General features: G+C 34.3%; 1 long non-coding RNA gene across 1 annotated transcript; it reads left to right on the top strand.

The window, feature by feature from the left end:
• The first annotated feature begins 2,926 nt into the window (after positions 1-2,926).
• Positions 2,927-4,127, top strand: LOC113239642. Its single transcript, XR_003311202.1, has 3 exons — positions 2,927-2,945; positions 3,912-3,966; positions 4,056-4,127. It is a non-coding gene; the product is annotated as an uncharacterized LOC113239642 (long non-coding RNA).
• Positions 4,128-8,698: the final 4,571 nt, after the last annotated feature.

Below are 8,698 nucleotides of genomic sequence, written 5' to 3'. Positions count from 1 at the left end.
GTTATCTTTTGCTGACTCCGTAAGATTTTTTAAGAGATTTTAGGTGTTACTTTTATGAAAAACAAAGAAACAAAACAAACAATAAAAAAAGTGTCGTGGAACAAATCTGTTGTGCACACTACCTTACGAGCTTCAAAGGCATTAAATATTTTGAAATCATTATCATCAACGTACGGGGGTTCAGATCCTAAAATATTTTTGAATTTATACAAGTCTTTAATACGCCGCTAATTCGAATATGGTTTCCTTTGCTTTGCATCAAATGATAAGTTGATCCAAAAATTAGATATTCTCCAGAATTACAGCTTAAGAGCTATTACAGGCGCTTTCAGAACAACCCCAATTAAGTCCTTACAGGTGGAATGTAATGTTCCCCCTTTAATCCTGAGATTTAAATATCTAAAATTCAATTTCCTTCTCCACTTAAGTTGGTTAAATTCAAATCTCCTTTAAAAAAAATTATAATTTATATAATTCGTTTTCCTTCAGTGATCTTTTTTCTATCATGAAATAAAACTGCGCAATAATTTACATATAGAGATTATAGAACATATAGAACTGGACTTGTTTTGATAGAAGCTAAGAAAGCAAATATACCATCCCTATTCACATTGATCCAAACTTGAAAAACAAGGAAGAAACATATCAGGCAATTTTCACTTTTAAAGATCTGATACCAATTTACGCGGATGGTTCAAAGTCGGCCTCTACCTGTTCATTTGCTTTTTATGTACCACATTTTAAATTCGGTTTTGGAGAAAAGCTAACAATATTTTAGTGTCTTCTCTGCACAATCTCTGACTATTGTTATAGTCCTCCAGTTTATAAATCAAAGCAAACACACTAACAGGTGGCTAATTGTGACGGATAGTATGAGCGTCTTATAATCTCTGCAAAGCACAAATATGAACAGTAAAGTTAATTACATTATTTATGACATTAAGGTATGTGGACACCGGCTCATAGTAATGTGAGAGGCAATGAGAGCGCAGATTTTCTTGCGAAAACTGCATGCAACTTCAATGGAAGCCAAGGCACTGATGAGGGCAGCACTGCCTCATAAGGCGTCCATTATACAGACTTAGTATCTAAGATCAAGAAAGATATCCTCTCTGAATGGTCCGCTCGTTGGAACGATACTAAAATACACAAAGGTTCCTGGTATGCTTCCATTAATCAAGTTATTGGGAAAAATCCTTGGTTCTCCAAATCACAACAATATAGTGGAAGAAAATTTAATACAGTAATATCTCGCTTACGATTTGACCACTGTCGCATCAATGTACATTTACACAGAATGAAAACAGCCCTGTCGCCTAAATGCACAGAATGCAACTCAGACTTGGATCACTGGACCACATATTATTTCTTTGCCCTTATTATAATATTCAGCGCTTAGCCTTAATTGACAAGCTATTATCTAGGAAATGAAACTATTTTTCCGTATTTAAATCGCGTATATTTGTTTTTTCAAACAAACCGACGTTTCGGGCCCTTTACAGGTCCCATGGTCACGGTTGACTGATGTGGTACAGTCTTTAACTAGATATGTCTAATATTGATGCAAACCACCCTATTTTTTCACTATAGTTACAATAGTTATTAATTAAATACCTTATTTTTAATTTTACAAAGAAAACATCCCAATTTACGCTACATTAAGTTTTACAAATTATTTTATTGAATGAATTTTTATTAAGTTCAATTTATTATTAATTAATAATAGAAAATTAATTAGAATAAACTAAAACATATTCATTAGTACTGCAGTCTTATGTCTGTTTGGGATTTAATTAATATGTTTTAGTTTATTCTTTAGAATGGAGAAGACCTTTAGAATGGATTTGGATTTAATCAGAATTGACTAAATATTCGGAATTGACGATCAATGGACTTAACATTTCCTCGGAATTGAAACTTACCCGGAATTTAAAACTTTATACCCTGACTTGACTCTAATCTGATATGACCCAACGAAGACGAGATTTGGTGCCTATAAAATAAATAATAGACGAAAGACTTGGCATATGCCTATTTTTTATTAAAAATAAAGGGAAAAATTACCAAGACTTGGCTGTATGGTGTAAAACCTTTGCCTTTTCCTTTGAGGAAAGAATTGAAAAACAACAATAACAAAAAATATTATTGTTTTAATTTATTTGTAAGTCAATGGTTTTAATACTGTTATTCACTGTATTTTTTAACTTTTAAAACTGTTCATTCCATAAAAAATACTATATTGCTTATTTTTGCAAAAGGATCTCATTTAGAAAAGCTCATCCATGATAAATAATGCTTTTGCGTGCTTCGGGTCGGTTTTATCAGTGTTTAGTGTAAGTGAGATAGCCAAATAATTGATAGAGATAATAGATGAGACAGAGATATGACTTATTGTGGATTGGTTCATGGATTTTTTTTTTTCATTTTTCATTCTGTATACAACATTGTTAGAGTGCAAGGGAATTATTTTCACGAAGATATTTCCTTTCAAATTATAACTGAATTTTGAAAGATCATATTTTGCCTCGCTATTAAGAGGTCAGGGCAAAAATTTTAAAAATCACACAACTTTCATAATCACTTGCTATTGATATTAATAGATTAGATTAGGTTAATAGTATTTCCATAAGTTTTAAATTGAGAGCTTAGGTGTCTATGAAAAGTTTTGTAACTGTCAGTAAAATTACGAACTGTCATACGAAACAAGCCATTCTTAATGACATTCGCTGCTGAAGGTATTGCATGAGGAGCCACCCTTTAATGAGATTAGTTTTTCGCAGTAAGATTCAATATTAAGTCGCCAAGTTAGATCATCATAAGGAATGGGAATCCCGGCAGATGACATTACGTAGAGTTGACATAAATAACACTTTATTAAAAAATAAAGATATCACTAGACATATTTTTCAGCAAATTGAGACCAAGAAATCGAATAGCTAAAATTTGTAAGTTAACTCACCATTAAATAGGGGTGGTAAAAGTGAATTATAGGAATATCGTGCGTGAGTCGAGAGTGGGCTTTTTTAGATCAATAAATTCGTAAGTTATATAATTTTTAAACGCAGGCTCATAAATACCCACCCTTTGAAACCTTGGTATAAGTAAAGCAACATGTGATCGTACATCAGTGCTTTTATCACATTGAAAGTAGTAAAAATAATACTAAATACAAGAAACAAATTTTGTGTATGCGAAATTTTATAATACTCCGATTTAAGCTTAAAAATGTTATCGACTACTTTGTTCATAACATCTTTGAGGCTGCAAACTGGACGACAGCGACCGGCGGCACGGTGGCGGCAGCGACGCGGGGGCGGCTTGCACGACTTGATGAAATAAATGCCTAGGTTTGATGCGCGTTAAAATAATCGTAGTATTGTCCTGTTGTTTACCTACATTTATATTTCGATCAATCATTGGAAGGCATAATTTCAGCAGTCTTAGAAAGACCACTAATATGAAACAGCAAATACACTAATGACCTTTAAATACCACGTCAGGTGTAATTTTATGCTGTATTCGTTCATAATTATAAAAACTGGTTTGATATTTTCAAGAATATAGTCGAACGTAATTAAAGACATTCTAGTTTAGTTATAGAACATTTCCGAATTTTGTCTTTGATCTTCGTAATTTCGGTGTAACTCGACTTTTTGTTCTCTTCTCTCTCTTCGTCTTCTCTTGGTCATAATAACTCATATTTAATAAAAGAATTACTATAAAAAAGGTCACGTCGAAGTATCGATATTTGGCGCACACTCTCTTCACGTCGCTTCACCTCTGCAAAGTTGGCAACGAGAACGAGCCAGTTTTACCGTGTCCCGCCGCCCGCTTCGCTGTCGCCACCGCGCGGGCAGTCGTCGTCCAGTTTGCAGCCTATCTCTCTCTCTAGAAAAGTTGTCAATTTGCAGATATAGCCGTATTACATACACCAAGGATACGAATTGTAGTTGGAGAAAGCACAGAGTATGAAACGTCGTTGTCTATCAAACATTCTAATGTTAAGTAGTCCGATATATATTTTATTTAATTAACTCTTATCTTTTTTCGTTCAGTACCACAGGAAAATCTTAAGCTTATCTCCATCTTGAGCATGTTGTATATGATGTCAATACGCTGGAAGTTCCTATAATACACTCATCTCAGAACTATTGTGAGAACTAATGGTTCGAATCAAATAGTGGCTCCTGGAACATCTAGAAAATCCTGTTGACTGAAACCGGTACTGATATTTTATGTGCTTGATTTCCGTGGTGTTCATAGATGTCCCTGACCTGTTATCGTGTTTAGGAGTAGGTGAAATGCCTATTCCTTACGGAATGGAGAAGTATAACTTATTTTTCTTATTTCACAGTTCCGCGTATTAGTTTTTTCAATTGAATATTTTTTCATAGTGATTTTTGACCCCAATTATCTCAAGTCACAAATCGAAATAAAAAAATTTGGATTACATCATGACTTGTAGAATTGTATCTCTATTATATCTTCTAATTTCACGCGGTTCGATCGAAGAACGGCCGATTAATTCATTTCGTATGCTGTGCAATGTGAGCGGAAGATGAGAGAGAAAGCTTCACTTCGTGTACCTTGATTTGGCTATTGACTTAGGTGCATTCGATTTTAACATAATATAATAAGACAAGTTTGGTAATTCCATTCATATGCGGCAACGTGCACGCCTACCGCGCGCCGTATTCGGTCGCGCACATTCGCATAATAATAAAGCGCTCAGAAACGCGATGGCATAGCGAAATTATGCGAATATGTGCGTCCATGCACGTGACGAGCGCGCACACATACAAACCGCGCTGCTACGTTTGTGTAGAGTTACAATTATACTATGATTTTTATCATTGTGCACAAATTCGAGTAATAGTTATTAATGGAAATGAAGTTATTATTTTCAAGAGTTTGATACCATCGCATAGTGGTCGTGGGTAGCTGCCATAATGGTGGATTCCGAGATCATTGATTGAGAAATAGCAACCTCCAACGAGACGTAAAACCAGTCAAAAGTTAACGTATTGTTTATAAATTATGAATAATCACGCCTCCGACGCTTGGTAAGTACACAAGAAATTATGCATTAATTGAATCTCTATGCAAGGATCGTATAAACGACGTAATATGTAGTCGTTAAATTTGCCCAGGAGATTATTCCGTAATTATAAGGGATATCAAAAACCTTTAAACTGATATCGAAAGTATGCCACGTAATGAGTAAAACGACACCAATAACTTTTTTAAATCAAATAAGAAATATCCAAAATTTTAACGCTAAGCGCTCCCATACATCAACAGTTTTTGTACCATCATAGGTAATGCGTAGAGTTGCCAGAAATGTAAATTATAATATTTCCGTCAGGAAGTTTTAATTCAATTTAAAATTTTAGATTTTACAAATAGGAAAATGACTCCCTTTGACCCAAGAGTGAATGGAAACCAAAAGTCTTTTATTTCCTAATATTCCCCAATTTACCAAGAAGAATTTGTACTAGCTCGAGTCGGACAAAGAGCGTGGGTCACTCGAGATGAATTGTGTACAAAACTTGACCTTAAAGTAAAACTACAATCTTAGCTTTATGTAATTATATCTAGATTAATTTTAGTCGTATTTTTTAAGAACTATACAAAATAAGGAAAAACAAATGCGACAGTATGAAACGGCTGACACTCCGTTATTATAATAAAATAGCAGTTAGGAGTAACGGCGATGTTACGGTACGGCGTGAATGGGGTCGTAATGTGAGTGTACGTTTACGTTGTAAAATGTAATGGAAGACAACACCAGGTAATTAAAGCTATCTACATGGAAAGTTGCACAAAACTCGCAATAACCCGCAAAAGTAGCCCCAGGCAAGCAGCTGGCTAAGCATTTTGTACCATCAGATCACTTGTAGGGTGACCCAAAGAATACAGGTGTCAGGTTCGTGCTACGTATGAAAATCTTTTTGTAATTGATGAATTTTATTCAATTACAGACGCATAGTAACAAGAACAAAGAAGCAGGGCCCGCTGATGTTGGAGCTATATTGTACTTTTCTTATATGCAATTAATGCAAATTAAGAAACTAATGTGTTGGATGTCTTCCATTTACTTGACCATTACTGTTGCTTAAAACTTTAGAAAACCAAGATAAAAATGCGAAAAAATACTATTAATGTTAATTTGTAGAGAAATACCTCTAAAACAGAAGTAAACGGTTTGACAGGGATATAGCCACTTTAGAAGTCCAATTACATACCCGTTTTACATTGAGGAGACTTATGGAAATTCTCGAAGAGAACTGGGTTTGGAGTATAGGCCATGTTTCGTGAGAAAAGCCCGAAAGATTTTTCTACGGCAGACGTGTAAAAATCTGTGAGTTTCCTACTCGTTGGAATATATCTAGTCAGCCGCTCAAAAATATTGGTTATATTTACATTCGACACAAAAGTCACCAGGAATTGCTTAGAAAGAAATTAACAAATTTTTTGACTATAACAATATGCTCTCTGAAAATCAATTTGGTTTCCGAAAAGGGAAAAGTGAATGAAATGATTTTCGTAGATTACAGTCGGGCATTCGATACGCTTCGACACGATACTTTGATAAAAAAGTTAGATAGTAGAGGGGTAAGGAGTCCATTGCTAAACTGATATTGAAGTTACCTAGAAGAAAGATCGTATTGTGTTAAGAAAGGTAAAGAGTCTATCAAGAAAATTAAAGTAACCAAACAGCACAAGTACCGGTTCTGCTTTACTTTATTACTTGGCGTACGTCAATGATGTCAATACGGTGATGGGTAACTGTAAGATTTTTCAATATGTAGACGATACCTAGTAGCAGCTGATCGTGACCCCCAGAGTGGCACTCTGACGTCTGCAAAATGAGTTTGATGCCATTTATAAGTGGTCACATTCACATGATGCGGGCTTAGTACTCAATGCGCAAAAAACGAAATTATTGCATGTACACTCCAGTTACACCAAAAAATGAAAGGGTACATACAGTCGCGCTTAAGTACCGATGTCTGCACGGTGGTAATTATCCTGAAGTAGTTAGTATGTAAATGTGATTTGAAAATGTTAACCAACATACCTACCTTGGTTTTGTAATTGACCATTGATTTAACTGGGATCCGCATATAGAATTGGTTTGTTCTAGATTACGAGCAGTTGTGGCTAAGTTTTATCTAATACAACGTCGTGTGACTGGCAATATTCTCATACAAATATAAAGCGTTGGTTGAGAGTGTTGTTATTATATAATAACAACACTCTCAACCAACGCTTTATATTTGAGATTGATTGATTGATTGAGAGTGTTGTTATTATATAATAACAACACTCTCAACCAACGCTTTATATTTGTATATGGCTTAACTACCTACGATCATACCTTTAAAACGTACTTAGAACAGATTTATAAACTCCTGTCAAGGATTTTAAAGTTAATTGTAAGTTTTTAAAATTAAAGAACAATACCAAAGTAACGACGAGAGTCTATTTGAATATTGCGGTGTATTAAATGTGCAAAATAAACCGTAAAAATTTACTCTTAATAGAAACCTAACTTTTTTAAATTATCAATGATAAAAAAGTTGAACACACCAAGGTTACGAGACAAATCACTTCACAAACAATATCAATAACATCAAGAAATAACTTTTATGGAAAAAGGACTACTAACTTTACCGTACCAAGACTAATTAACACTTTACCTTTGGAATTAAAGAAAAACTAAACACCTGTAAAATTAATCGTTCACTTAAAAGTAATTTTTAAAAAACTAGTCCGTTATGCACTTAATTTAATTTGTCAGTATGCTGTATGAGCACGGGCTTAGTCGATATCACGCGAGTTCAAAATCTAGTTTTGTGTTGCGTTTTAGAATATTTGTTCTTTTCTTTTTTTTCTCATTTCATATTCAAAATTATTTCATAATACACACCATTCTTTTGTTAATTTTCTCAATTTCATACTCAAAATTACTATTATGTCGTGTATTTATTGGTTTATAAGAGGATTGTGCAGCACCTAGACCTACCGATGTAGGTTTGTCTAGCTGCTGCACAATTTCTTTGCGGCAGACGATTTGCAAAACTGGTTCGAATATGGGGAATGTTCTACTAGTCGCTTCTTGGTGAGCTGTTTACAACATAGAGATCTTAAGATAGTAGGTAGTTGTCGTAGCTTTAAGTCTGTATAGATGACGGATTTCCAATACTTTGCACTCTATGTACTCTGTTACACATACTGTAACATGTGCTGTTCTGTACATAAAAGGTTTACGAAGCCTTACATAGTATGATAAGACCAGTATGGTCACTTCACACAAACACGTTGTGTTTATGGTTCTTTGGACAAGAATGCCTCAAATTTGGAATTAGCTTTCTTTTCGACACCTACTGAACATGAGAGGTAACTTACACATTTATATTTGACGACCTTGGTGGAACAGTCTTTTCGAAACAAAACGAACTTTCCTAAATTGGTTTTCATCTGGGTGTTCTGGATAGTGTTCCGGATTAATTTCGTTGCCCTGGTACTCATAGTATAAGGAATTCCTTCATTTGAAATCGGGTAACTAGTATACTTGTCTGGCACATTTATTATATTATCTATTAGTATCACGTTTTTCTCTCCTCTATATTTCAATATAAAACGGAAATCCTGCGATGAATATTTAATTTTTTTCAAATAATATTTACAACCT

This window comes from Hyposmocoma kahamanoa, unplaced genomic scaffold, assembly GCF_003589595.1.
Source record: "Hyposmocoma kahamanoa isolate Upper Pololo Valley unplaced genomic scaffold, ASM358959v1 100021, whole genome shotgun sequence".
Taxonomy (NCBI): domain Eukaryota; kingdom Metazoa; phylum Arthropoda; class Insecta; order Lepidoptera; family Cosmopterigidae; genus Hyposmocoma; species Hyposmocoma kahamanoa.
The sequence above is the reverse complement of the archived record's forward strand: the minus strand, read 5'-3'. Positions and strand labels throughout refer to the sequence as shown.